This window comes from Lepidochelys kempii, chromosome 2 (assembly GCF_965140265.1).
Source record: "Lepidochelys kempii isolate rLepKem1 chromosome 2, rLepKem1.hap2, whole genome shotgun sequence".
NCBI classification, from domain to species: Eukaryota; Metazoa; Chordata; order Testudines; family Cheloniidae; genus Lepidochelys; species Lepidochelys kempii.
Window position 1 is genome coordinate 82,329,079 of NC_133257.1, and position 14,780 is coordinate 82,343,858.

Genomic DNA, 14,780 nt, shown 5'->3' on the forward strand with positions numbered 1-14,780 from the left:
GCTCATTCCTAAAGGAGGAAATCAGATGAAGAGGAACACTCAGGTTCCCCTGGTAGTTTTCTCTAAATTCTGCCACCAGGAGTGGGATTGTCTCCTCACAGAAGAATAGGAGGTTGGTCCCAGAACTTGCAGATCCCCCAAAACCCATGAGGATCTTGGGATCCATCAAAGTCACAGGATCCTGTGTCTCGGCACTGAATCAGATTCCTCTCAGACTCCAACAATATGACTCAAATGGAGTCACATTGCAAAGAAATTCTTACCTACTGCTGCTCCTGCTGCCTTATGAGGGGTTCCACAGTGAAGAGGATCTCCTCAGGTAATCTAGAGAGGAACAAGGTGCTGTGGTTAGGATACTGCATTGGAACTCAGAACTCGATTCATTCCTGGTGCTGACACAGATGTGTGACATTGGAAAAGCCATGCAATCTGTCCCTCAGTTGTGAAACTGTGGATAATTATCTTTCCTCTCTCCCAGCTGTTGGCTTGTCTCTTTACATTGTAAACTTTTGGGGTCAGGGACTGTTTCTTATTATATGCTTGTACAGTACCTACCCACCATTGGTCCTGATCTTAGTTATTATTGTTCTGTAATACAAATGATAAATAAGTACATTAATAATCCCCCAGCCCTTTTGAGTTATTCTTAAATGACGATTCTGACTGAGCATGCTGGAGACTGACTTTTAAGATCTGCAGTTGGAAGGGGCCAGGGCTCCCTGAGTTTCTGAGGTAAAATGCAAAGTTTCTCCTCATACCCCGCAAGACCTAGGAGTAACCAAGCAGCTGTACTTTCTAACATACAAGTCCATGAGCTACATAAACATATGTATTGAGGCTGCAACTTCTTTCACAAACAATCGGTCTCCTAAACTCTTCACATTAGGAAGGATCGTTCAATGGTTTGAGGGCTAACCTAGGACTTGGAAGACCTGGCTCCAAGTCTCTGCTCTATCACATACTTCCTATTTGACTTTGGGCAAGCCACTTAGCCTCTCTGTGCCTCACTTCCCCATCACTAAAATGGGATATTAGTACCTCTTTATCTTACAGCCTGTTTGAGGATAAATACATATAAAAGAGACTTGTGTGGAGGCTCAAAATGTGCACCTTACATAAAACAGACATCAGACAGCCCCAGATATGCTTGAATCTGCTTTGGCTCTTGGAGATTGAATTACATGACCTATTGCACTGGCTATAAGTTTCAAGTTAGCGAAGGTTCTCATATTAAACACAACTCAACAGAAAACAAGTTACCTTTTGGAATTACGGATAATTACTGGTCACCAACTGAAGTCATGATAGAGGTCTCCATACATCTTCACAGCTGAAATGCTTCACCTTGAGCCATCATACAATGCTTCTTTGTGGAACCCATTGCCTAATAACATTAGGAATGTCTTTTAGACATTTGTTTTCATTAGCTTTTAAATAGAGCTGCCTGAGAAATCACCTCTCTCTCTATGAGCAGTCAGGACAGTAGAGATAAGATGCGTCCTTGCTTACACCCTTAGATTTGAACATCTAGCGACTGTCATTTTCAGTTGGAGGGCACGTGATTTAGAATTTTCTTCCACTTTTGGGGATTGTCTCTAAGGTTTTTCTGCATAAATTTCCCACAAAATTTATTTTCAGTGGTACATAATGCTGAAATTAAAAGAAAAAAAAGTAGTGGAATTGTCCTAAGCTCCATCAGCTTTGTAACCCCAAAACGAGATGCCAGTCACGGCAGATGTTCAACACATGATCATGCATACTCTGCTTACTCTCCTGCCTCTAGCAGTCAGTGTTCAGGAATATCCCTGGACAAGGCTGGGCAGTTGTATAAGCACAACTGGCATGTGATAAAAATGAACAAAACTGAGTCTGGATATTAAGAACTGATTCCAAAACAGCCTTCATGGCTCTGAAAAAGAGCTTGAAACACTGAACTGAATGTACATGAATGCATGACTACCTCCAGCAGAGGGAGGAGCAGGAGAAAGCTGCCTGATGCCACCCACTGCTCTAAAAATGAAAAGGCCTTCACTCAGCTGTATTGGCGCTGCTCTGTAGCTGTTACCAACTTTGGGTGGACTTCCTTAAGAAAAGCTCTTGCAGCCAGTAACATTCATAACACCATGATGCTGTTGACACTCCAGAGGTTAGACAATTATTAAAAGTGCGAGCAGCCACAAAAAAGTCGTCTGTACATTATAATCAAAGAGGCTGATAAAGGAGGTGCTGTTGTCATCATGAACAGGTCTGACTGCCAAAAGGAGGCTGCCGGACAACTCCAATACCAAATTCTACAGGCTACTTTCCTCAGATCCCACTGAGGAATACACTAAGAAACTGCACCATCTACCCAGGACACTCCCTATGCTAACACAGGAACAAATCAACATACCCTTAGTGCCCCGACTGGGGTTATTCTATCTACTACCCAAGATCCACAATCCCAGAAATCCTGGACGCCCCAGCATCTTGGGCATTGGCACTCTCACTGAAGGACTGTCCACGTATGTGGACTCTCTACTCTGACCCTACGCCACCAGCACTCTCAGCTATCTCTGTGACACCACTGATTTCCTGAGAAAACTACAATGCATTTGTGATCTTCCAGAAAACACCATCCTCGCCACCATGGATGTAGAGGCTCTCTATACAAACATCCCCCACACAGATGGAATACAAGCTATCAGGAACAGTATCCCCTGATGATGCCACAGCACAACTGGTTGCTGAGCTCTGTGACTTTATCCTCATGAACAATTATTTCAAATTTGATGACAATATATACCTCCAGACCAATGGCATCGCTATGGGTACCCGCATGGCCCCACAATATGCCAGCATTTTCATAGCTGACCTGGAACAGCACTTCCTCAGCTCTCGTCCACCCATGCCCCTTCTCTATCTATGCTACATTGATGACATCTTCATCATCTGGACACATGGGAAGGAAACTCTGGAAGCTACTGAAATCGTGGTGGAATTCTTCCACCCCACCATCAACCCCAGCCTGGACCAATCTACACGGGCAGTCCACTTCCTCGACACCATGGTGCAAATAAGTGACTGTCACATTAACACCACCCTATACCAAAAACCCACCGACCGCTATGCCTACCTTCATGCCTAGAGCTTCCATCCCGGACACACCACACAATTCATTGCCTACAGCCAAGCGCTGAGGTACAACCGCATTTGCTCCAACCCCTCAGAAAGAGACCAACACCTATAAGATCTTCACCAAGCATTCTCAAAACTACGATACCCACACAAAGAAATAAGGAAACAGATCAACAGAGCCAGACATGTATCCAGAAGCCTCCTGCTGCAAGACAAGCCCAAGAAAGAAACCAACAGAACTCCACTGGCCATCACATACAGTCCTCAGCTAAAACCTCTTGAACACATCATCAGTGATCTACAACCCATCCTGGACAACGATCCCTCACTTTCACAGGCCTTGGGAGGCAGGCCAGTCCTTGCCCACAGACAACCTGAAGCATATTCTCACCAGCAACTACACACCGCACCATAGTAATTCTAACTCAGGAACCAATTCATGCAACAAACCTCGATGCCAACTCTGCCCACATATCTACACCAGCGACACCATCACAGGACCTAGCCAGATCAGCCACATCATCACCGGTTCATTCACGTGCACGTCCACCAATATAATATACGCCATCATGTACCAACAATGCCCCTCTGCTATGTACATCGGCCAAACTGGACAGTCCCTACCTAAAAGGATAAATGGACACAAATCAGATATTATGAATGGCAATATACAAAAACCAATATACAAGAACACTTCAACCTCCCTGACACACAATAGCAGATTTAAAGGTAGCCATCCTGCAGCAAAAAAACTTCAGGACCAGTCTTCAAAGAGAAACTGCTGAGCTTCAGTTCATTTGCCAATTTGACACCATCAGCTCAGGATTAAACAAAGACTGTGAATGGCTAGCCAACTACAAAAGCAGTTTCTCCTCCCTTGGTGTTCACACCTTAACTGCTAGAAGAGGGCCTCATCCTCCCTGATTGAACTAACCTTGTTATCCCTAGCCTGATTCTTGCTTGCATATTTATACCTGCCTCTGGAAATTTCCACTGTATGCATCTGATGAAGTGGGTATTCACCCACAAAAGCTTATGCTCCAATACGTTTGTTAGTCTATAAGGTGCCACAGGACTCTCTGCCACTTTTACAGATCCAGACTAACATGGCTACCCCTCTGATGTCTATACAATGACTCTCAGAAGTAGATATTTTTGCAGAAAAACCCTGGAATAGACACAGGCTTAGTCTGACTGCATCAGCTTTAAGGTCATAGTGCAAAGCCCATGAAGTAGGTGGTGGACAAGGTTGCAATTTTTACAGCTTAACTTTGGGGCTAAGTCTATTTAGTTTAGATGGACACAACATTCTTTACCAGTACATATACACCTTGTAGTGAACATGACAAGCAAGTTTGAAAAAAACAATGAGTTCACCTCTACAGGATGAGCCATTTAATTTTAATTCTTTCATAAAAATGACGTGAGATTTCTTGAGTGAGACAGGACAGGTGAACTAACAGCTTTTATTGGACCAACTTTTATCCGTGAAAAGAGCAAAGCTTTGAGATGTCTTCACCGACTAAAAGGGCTAAATCCTCCCCCCTCCCCCATTGCTTCCCTCTGTGGTTGGTGCCTTGGAGCACATGCTTTAGAGCCACCAAAGCTGCCCAGAGAGGATGCATCATTTCTTCTCCAGGCTGAGAGAAGTAGGTATTTCACAGGAGGCCAAAGGGGACAGCTGTGTTTGCAGCCCTGTCCATGGGCTGAGAGGGCCAAAGCTCATCCTCACTTCCTTACAATGACTGCCTCGGTCAGTAACAAACTAGCGGTCTGAGCGGGGAGGAGGGGGGGTTGCAGGGTCACAGCTGGTGGGGGGGGGGGAGGAAGGGGACATTTCGGGGCAGGGTTTGCGAGCAGTGGGCTTGGGGCAGTATCGGGGGGCTTGGGGCTGATTCAGGGACCCCAGGGAGGGATTCTGAGCTGGCTGCTGGGGGGCGGAAAGGGGGGCGGCGCGTGTTCCTGTGGGGGCGGGGCCGGGGACCCCGGGGGCTGCCGGGCACCAGGGGGGCGGCTGTTTGGGGGCCGGCACAGAGGGGCTGTTTAGGGGAAGGGGCCTCCCCGCGGGTCTCCCCCGAACCCGCTGGCCGCGCGGCAGGGCTGCCCCGCCCGGGTCTCGGCGGCGTCGGGGCGGGCGAGACGCCCTGGGCAGCGACTCGGTGGCGGGAGCTGCGCGCGGGTCGCGCTGCCAGAGAGGAACGGGGGCGGTTACCTGGCGGCGGCTGGTTAGTCTCCAGCGGCTCGGCGCAAACGGCGGGAAAGAGAAAGGCGAACGGCGCAAAGCGCTGCTCTGCGCCCCCCACTGGGCGCCTCAGGGATTGCCCCGGGTCGGCCGGCCGGCGACTTCTCACGAGACGGACCGCCCCCCTCACACTCTCGCGAGAATCCCCTGCCCCGGGGGCGGGGGCTTTTTGGGAGCGGTAATTAGAGATACTCTGAGGCGCGCGGTCGGCAGGCAGCTGTAGGGCAAAAAGAACCTCCCTGCTCCCCCCTCCCCCCGCCCATGAGATTGGGCTCAACGTCAGCGTGGGGGCGTAACAGCCGAGGGGTGGGGGCTTGGCTCCGGCCTGGAGGATGCGGCTGAACGCGGCGCCGCTCATGTTCCCCACAACCTGCTTTTTAAAAAGTCGCGGGTCCCAGAGCGCCCCACGCCCGGTCCCAGCCCCAGAGCGGCCCACGCCCGGTCCCGGTCCCAGAGCGCCCCACGCCGGCTCCGGGTCCCGGTCCCAGAGCGCCCCACGCCGGCTGTGGATTTCCCCCGGGTTTGTGAGATCCCCGCGGGATTAACGGAAAACACCGTATAACGAGAGAAGAATCACGAAGTTGGGGGACGCGGGAACCATCATGAAACCCCAGAACGACAGCGCGGAGTGCCGCACGTGTCAGTCCATCCTGGTGGAAAGCCAGGGTGCAGTTTGGGAGCCTCACCTTCCTTGAAAAATGTAATCCGCGAGAAAAGACCCTATATGAAAAGGGAACAAATTCACCCCTGGTATCCAACCTAAGAGGCTTTTGGATTTATTGGGTCCCAGCTTTAGAATTCCCTTTGGCTGCTGGAGCCTTAATCTGTTTCTCATCAAGTCATGCTGCAAAATCCATCTTTTCCCCAGAGTTTTGGGGAGGGAAGGGTGAGGGATCTGTATAATGAGGGTTGGAACCTGTGGTTGGAGAGTTTTCTTTTCTTTTCCTTCCTGGTTTTGGGGAGGCTGCTGTATTTATGTTTAGTATAGCAGCGGTGCCTAGAGCCCAGGAAAGGTACATGCTAGTGTTTTATATAAGGGTATAAACATGTAGGGCCAGATTCTCCTTGTAAACTTCACTGAAGTCTGTTCTACACTTATTAACCTCTGTTGAGGAGCTAGCCCACAGAACATCTTCACCCAAACTACAGGGAAACACTCTTTGGGCCTAAACCTCTTCTCTTTAGGGAAGCAAAACTAAGGGACTTTAATTTGGAAGTTTACGTATGTATAAACTGAAGGATCAGATCCAACTTTCTTCTAACTATATTCTTCCTTTTCAGAACTCCATTGTACACACACAAAAACATCAAGAATTTTGTAGATATGGCGTAGTTATGAGCTTGGAAGACTTGCGCTTGCTTGGCTATAGGCCAGTCCTACAAGCACATGCTATTTTACTCACATTAGTAAATGAGTTATATATGTTTTAATGTTTACCATATCAGGTCTGTCTTGCTATTTCACCTTCCCCTTGTTAGATTATTCAGTCACATACTTGAATGCTTAAGTCACTAGAACAGTGATTCTCAGACCTCAGTGGTTCTGGAACCAAATTAGCAATCAACATTACCCAAAAGAGCCATAGGAGTGTGAATTCTTTGTTTCTCTTACTATAGTACAGTATGATGGGAAATATATATATAGTACTATAGTAAGAGAAACAATATATAAAAAATACAACAAAATGACTGAACAAGTATTATTTTATCAACTACAATGAATTAATAACAGCCTGATTGGTTAATAATTAAATCACACTGTTTTATTGTCATGTGCTGCAAAGAGCTGCAGGAGATACATTAAAGAGCCACTTGCAGCTCAGGAATCTCAGTCTGAGTATCACTGCACTAGAAAGTAAAAATGGAGAAACTTTCTAAATCACAATTAGATCTAAAACAAAGAAAAACTTTCTGAAATATGGTCAGATTAGAATCAAAGCTGACTTTTGAATACACTTTAAATTTAAAAAAAGAAAAGGAGTACTTGTGGCACCTTAGAGACTAACAAATTTATGTGAGCATAAGCTTTCATGAGTTACAGCTTACTTTGAATCTGATGAAGTGAGCTGTAGCTCACAAAAGCTTATGCTCACATAAATTTGTTAGTCTCTAAGGTGCCACAAGTACTCCTTTTCTTTTTGCGAATACAGACTAACACAGCTGCTACTCTGAAACCTGTAAATTTAAAGTTCAACTATGTTGAAAATATTACAAGTCTCTGTTAAGTATATACCTATTACTAACAAGGGCTTTGAAAATCTTTTTAGCCCATTTTCTTTCTCACTCCTCAATATTGTTTGTTTAATCACTTTTTATTACTGTAGAGATTTTTGTGTCTTCCGTATCATCTCGAAACTTTCTAAAATATGCTACTACATTTTTCTTTTGAAGCCTTCAAGCTTTGAGAGTTCAGGACTAGGAAGACTTTGCTGGCAGCTTCCTCATACTGAAGAAGGAAAGCTGTCCTTGAATTTATGCTAAGCTCTGTTAAGTAACAGTAAAACTCACCCTAAGTTGCTAGGTCAGTAATGCTACCATAAACCAAACTCATGTTTTGGTCTATAAAGCTGCTCCAGGAGAGATTATACACTTCACCATGCTTGGACTCAGATTTCTTAGGAGTTAACTGCTTAGTACAATTAATTATGTCTTGGTTCTCCTAAGCATGAGAAAATAACTTCTTTCTCACAGATAGTCAGGTTTCAATGCATCTCAACATTTTTGGAAATAGGACACTCCTAGTATATTTGCACAAAACCCTACATCTTATAGTTCAGTTACATAGTGTGAGCTATAAAGTTCATCAGACTTAATTCTGAATTGTAATTTTACTTCCAAATATGTATTTATAGCTAATGAGTTAATGCTGCAATGAGGAATCTAGGTGGTCCAGTAGAAGATTTAAAAACATAAATAAAATAAATTGATCTGCTAAGTTTATGATGGGAAGTATGATATGGTGAGATGCAAAAAGCATTGCAATAAAATTAGTATCAGTAATTACAAACACTTATGCAATTGTTTTCCCTATAAACTACATGATCCCAATTCTTTCATTGGTTTTTAAGGCAATGTAACTCCACTGACTTGTTGGGGTTACTCCTAATTTAAACTGTAGTAAATGATACTAGAATAAGCATAATAGTTTTTGAAAATCATATTACAGTGAACTTTTCCTCCCGTACCTACTTTCTACTAAGGAGTCATTTATTTGATTTTCTGCAGAAAAATCTGACCCATGGTGACAAATTTGGCCACAACTTACTTAGTAGATACTTGACTAATTAAATGTACTAATGAACTACTGAAAAGCATTCTATTCCAAATTCATTTACACTAGATGTTTGTTTACTATTTGAACTGGAACACCATATCATTCATCTAACAGGAGTAAATATCCACATCTAGACAATAAAACTGTGGGAAAAAAGACTCTGGCATTGTTGCTGAACAGATTCAAAAGTTTCTGTGGACTCATGGCCAGATTTCAAAGGAACCCTTCACATGACACATTAACCTTGGTGTTAAAATACTTAACTAAAAACAACTCTGAAACAGGGGGTGGAATCTAGTTAAATTGATGCAAGGGTTGCTGTTCGTATGGAACTGTTAGTTATCAATTATAGGTTAATATTAATGTCCTTGTTACTGGGTGACCTGGATTATTTACCAGCAGTTTTATCAAGCTATTGATTGAATTACTATTATTGCAGCGCTCCCAGAAGCACAGATATAATGAAAAGCCTGTTATTGCACCAGTTGCTTACGTGCTGCATCAATGTATAGTAGGCATTCTTAGAACATTAGGTGATCCTATAGATCATATACATGGGTGCAATAGGGCTAGCCAGATAAGCAGGTAACTCAGAATTCCTTGCTTTTATTAGCTTAATTTAGATTAAAAACAACTTTGAGTTACATGTCTTAAAAATTACCTAGAAAATCTGCATTTGAATTTTATTTTGCCTTATTATCAAAAGGATGAGGAAAATGTTTCCTTTTTACTCTAAAACACATGTGAATGCATTTTAGTGCTCATGAAAGCTACTGGCTCAACCACTCCATCAAGTGAAATCCCCTGTTTCTCCCCACTGCATGGCCAGTGTGTTTATGACCTCCCTGAACTCTGGAGGATCCACCTCCCAGGTAAATGTGTAGTTCGTTCTCCAAGCCCATTAATTCTTTGGTCTTTCTGTTAAGACAATCAATAAGGATGTCAGTTAGCATCAGTTGTAATGGTGCTTTTGTAACTAGGTCTTTTGCCACAGGGCACTGGACTGAGATCACGATCACCAAACCACCAAGTGATGGAAACACTAGATGGCATTTGAATGACCAAACTAGAAACTGGCAATTCCCTGAGCCACCCAATCCCCTCCACTGGGGAGCAGATAGAGTTTGCTACAGCTCTGTGGTGCTGACAGCAGTTACTTCTGGTGGGAGGAGTGACTCCACTAACACTTGATTATAGTTCTGAGCAGAGGAACACTTCTTAAACTGGCTTCCCCAATCACTTTTAAAGTCAAGTCAGCATCAATTCTTCCCTTCTAGCAGAGCAGACAAACATGGAGAGAGAGAGAAGGCTGAATGGGCTCCTTCTCCATATTGCTTAGAGTTATCATGCCGGTTTAAGGAACATGAGCTGTAGGACTATGATACTAGCTCTGATAGCTAGCTTCACAGTGCTACAGTTAGATAGTAGTCAGTATGTGCAGGACTGGGTGCTAATTGTAGAGCTTATTACAGAGATTTCAATGGGGCTACTTTAAGGTAGTAATAACTACACTTGCTAGAAGGACCAGCTCCATAGTTACTTCCAAAACATAGGGCAAGTTGACACTACCGTGCTACATCGGCGCAGCTGCACCCATGCAGCTGTGCCGCTGTAGTGCATCTGGTGAAGACATGCTATGCCAGTGGGAGAGTGTTCTTTCGTTAGGATAATTACTGCACCTCTGCGAGAGGCAGAAGCTACATCAGAGGGGGAGCGTCTCCTGTTGACATAGCGCGGTATGGACATTGCTTTAGGTCAATGTAACTTACGTAACTCAGAGAGGTATTGTTTTCACACCTGTGAGCAATGTAAGGTACATCGACTTAAGTGGTAGGGTACATCAGCCCGTTGAAAAAATTCTTTTTCCCTACCAGTTTGATTCTCTTCGTTTCTTACATAGTTATTATTTCTCTGTCTTACCACTGGACCTTAACTTGGAATATTTGGCAAGCATGCCTAGTCCAAAGACTCTAAGTAGAAGAGTGACAGATTTGGGAATAGTGTATGTTAATACCAGTGACAGACCAGAGAGAGGAACCAAAAGTGCAAAATTGTTATAGTGTAGCTATTTTAATGGCAGATTTGATTTACTCCAGCTCTGGAAAATTATCATGAAAATTTACTATCATCCTTTACTGTGATGAATGATGGGACTTTAACAGAAAAAACAAACACCCTTCCCCCCCCCCCACCCTGTAAGGCTCCACCACCCACCCACCCCAAAAAACTCCCAAACCAACCAAACAAAAAAGTCAGTCTGGGTGAGTGGGAAAGTAATATTTGAAAGTCTGATTTATGTAGTTGGGATTTTAAAAATGTACTGTGTTCCAGTGTTCTAGATTTAGAAAACAAAGGGCTACTGGAGTAATTTATAGTCTACAATGTGTCCCCTGCCAGACTTTAGAGTATATTATAAAGTAGAGCAAACTCTGGACTTGCACGGCTTGACAATATCCCTTTCAATATAGAAGGGCTGCAGGCATATACAAGTAATACAGTGCTATGATAAGAACACAATAATAATTATAATACTTTAAACTTCTGTTGTGGTTGTCATCTAAGGACCTGAAAACGCTTGGGAGATATTAGTTAATTACACCTTGGAACAACCTTCCAAAGTATTACCATCTTTATTTAACAGGTAGGGAACTTAAGCACAAAGAGACAAAGGCTAGATCCTGATTGTAATGTAAGTTGAGCATGCTCAGTACTACACAAAAGGCGCTCAGCCCTTCACAAGCTTGGGCCCTGTCATGTCCAAAGTAGCACAAGCAAGCCACTGCCAGAGTTGGAGGCCCTGGAGTCTTAGCTCTTATTCCCTATATCTCTCATTTTGGTTTGTCTATAGAACCCATCACCATGGTGTGTGTCTACTAGAAAACAATGCCATGCAATTCCCATAAATTAGAATACTGGGTCAAACACATTTGATCTACCTGTCTGTATACACAAATGCACTTTCCCCAATACTGATACAGGAAACATTTTTGTGAATGAAACTTATCACCTGACACAATAGGTATAATATTTATATTTCCTTTTTTTGGAAAAAAATATTTATTCTTTAAAATATGTAGATTGTTAATATTTTACAATTTTCAATCACAGATTTTAGCCTCTAAAAATGAACCAGTTTTTCTGAACTGTATTCTTAGACTCCATGAATGAAAAACCTTTCCTTTTGTTCTTTTCCCTTTTCCCACATTGAAAGAGAACATCTTATTTTATCTTATTTATTAACTTATTATCATTAAGTATTAATTATATTAAGTATTAATTTATTATCTTATTAACATCTTATTTATTGAAGAGAACATCTTATTTTATCAAGCAGACACAGTGCTGCCAATGAGAAGATCAGTTCAGCCTGTCATTCACAGCATTTTTGTGATGTTCAGCTGGCCTATTTACTGGCATTCTATCAGATCGTAATAAAGATAACTGTTCACTTTTACATCAAACTGGAGTGCCAATGTAGTAAGCACTCACTGGGATGAGACTTCCTGTTGTGAGGTTATCTTAAATTCTCCTATACTCTGTATAGAGCATCATTCCCACAAGCTGCTCTAAAACATAACCCACTAGGTACAGAATGTTTCTCTACATCTTACAGAAGACCTGCAATTATTTTCTCTAAAGATACACTCAAACAAGTTTCCTGGGGAGAGGGAAGTGGTTATAAGATTGTTTTCAAAAGTATAGTTACGTAGATGACAGGAAGATTCACATTTACTTCAGATTAAGAGTTATTTGTCCTAACAGACATGATAAAACCTGTCTTCATTCCTTTCTATTCAGCTCAAGTACTTTTGAGTGCCAGTAGTTAATCAGTTACCAAATTCCATAGCCTTTGTTTTCTATACTATTTGATTCTTCTTATTTGACACTGTACCTGTGAATATACTCAGATTCCAAACAGTCACAATTTTCAGGGCTGTATGGATCTGGGGTTCTGATTTGGGCTTTACTCATATTGCAACTGTGAATTACTTATTACACATCAAAACATATTTAAAGTAAGTTTCTTACATCTAAGAAACAGCAAGCTTCTGAACATTGACCATTAAGTCAGTTATGGTTATGCTAACTCAAGGTTTGTGAATTAACTCACTCCATAAAACTGAATATTTTTTTAAAAGTTGGTCTAAGATGAAATATAACAGTAGTAGCACTTTGTGCTTGCATAGCACTTTACTTTGCCACAACAGCCCCCTGAGTTAGATATGCTCACATTTACAAATAAGAAAACTAAGGCAGAGAAGTTAAGAGACTTTCCCAAGTTCACCCACCAAGTCAATGGCAGAGTGTAGACTAGAATTCAGGAGTACCCATCTCCCTCTTCTGTGCTTAGTCTAGTAGACTATGCTCCCCATTAAATATTATTATAGACAGAATAGCTGATGTTCAGCTACATACAGAAGTGTCAAAAGTTATACTTTCAAAAATGATGTCACCAACAACCACAGAAGCGGGAATAAATGGTATTTAGTAAATTGATACATTAAAAAAAACAGCAACTCTACATCTTTAAGTGTGGTAACATTGATTTTATAAGGTGGGTTACTTAAACAACTTCAACGTTTAAAGAAAGATTTTTAAAACTCACCCTTTTAAGTGTGAAAAGTTCTGTTCTTGATCAGGGATGATGAATATTTCCTGCTGATTTTCCCTTAAGCTATAAACCGCAGGCATAAATGAAATGAGGAAGCTGCTGTGGACCACACTACAGAATGCTGAGAAGAGATCTGCTGCACCTAAGATACATACAATGTGCAATGGATAACCTAATATGCCTTTCATTTAACTGGCTGGGCAGGTTTCTACATTCTGTAGAACATGGAATCATACCAGAATTTGTTGGCATAACAGGCCTGTCAAACCGGTTCCTCAGCAGACCAGGAACCTGTCCAACCAGTCTGCATCAAAGGCCAGCCCAACATGCTGCAGCTCAACTCAGTTCAGCCAGGCTTTGTACATGGTGAATCATTCATGCCTCCATCAACTCCCAACATACTACCTTGATAGAATGATGTAGCCTCCAGCAAAACAATTTACCAAGGGGTGGAGGAATGATATATCCGTGTCACATACAGTAAGATCCTATTGTAAATTCTCCTTCATTACATATGTAGATGCACTAGTCTAAAAGCTTTGCCTTACACTGGCATCAACACAGAGAAACAGGGAAGAAAACCATTTATTTTAAAGCAAAAGTAACACAGTCTAATTGTAATTAAATGACAGTACATTTTTAGCACAAACAAACAAAATGCTAAGGTCAAATCCTGCCCTACTGTCCAAACCACGTTCATGAGTTGTACCCTCCTGTACTGGAACCAAGGCAGTCCTTTGCATTTGGCAGGACAGGATGCTCAGAGCCTGCGCAGGGGTCTGGTGAGCTGTCTGCTGGGTTTCTTCTGCCTCACTGCAGGGTTTTTTTTTGGAGGTGAGGCAAGTCAGAGGAGGTGCAAGGTACAGGCAGTGTGTCCACAACTATCCAGAACTACTTGCCAAACACAACCCTCCTCCCATATAGCGGGCACAGACTCCAACAGTGCTACTGTAGCTCATGGGCTGTTGCACTGCTGCTAGGCACGTCATGGCCTGGGACCAAGGAGCTTTGGGGAATTGCCCTGAGCATATTTATTCAAGCTGCATGCAGGAACCAGGATTTTCCTCAATAGAATCTTGTCCTTATAAGCCTGTATTTTCTTCCCTGTAAGAACATGGGTCATAATTTTCAAATCCGGTGGCATGATTTTCAGAGGTGCTGAGCACCTTCCACTTCCTTAGAAATCAATGAGAATTGTGGGTCTCAGCACCCTTGAAAATTCGACCACTTGTACCTAAAGTTAGGATTCTAAGCACATAGTTAGGCTCCTTTAACTTAGGAGCCTAACATTAGGCATCCTGGCTTGAAAAATTTCATCCTATTCTTTCTGACAAAAATGTTGTCCTAAACTAGAAACTGTGTGTTTGTTCATGATGTGATCTAACCCTGCTATTTTTTATACTGCAGTAGATCCCCATTTTTATCAATTTTAATTATAGCTAGTAGAGATCTAGTGATTAGTGCAGAGGAAATTACCCTTCCCTTGAACCAGCCTGGTGTAAGGTATCCCCCACTTTTTTTATCATAGACCAGGA

General features: G+C 42.6%; 1 protein-coding gene across 6 annotated transcripts in view; it reads right to left on the reverse strand.

Annotated features, from left to right (window-relative positions):
- Positions 1-13,371, reverse strand: part of RBBP8 (RB binding protein 8, endonuclease) — a 73,736-nt gene extending 60,365 nt beyond the window's left edge. For 4 of the 6 annotated variants that reach the window (XR_012157245.1, XM_073331403.1, XM_073331404.1 and 1 more), the window contains exons 1-3: positions 5,330-5,439; positions 1,261-1,384; positions 264-324 (exon numbers count right to left, since the gene is read on the reverse strand). The gene's annotated coding sequence lies outside the window, so the exon portion shown is untranslated. Of the gene's footprint in view, positions 1-263; positions 325-1,260; positions 1,385-5,329; positions 5,440-13,239 lie in introns of those variants that run through there. The other 2 variants (XM_073331402.1, XM_073331405.1) reach the window with 2 other exon arrangements.
- Between the last annotated feature and the right edge of the window lie 1,409 nt (positions 13,372-14,780).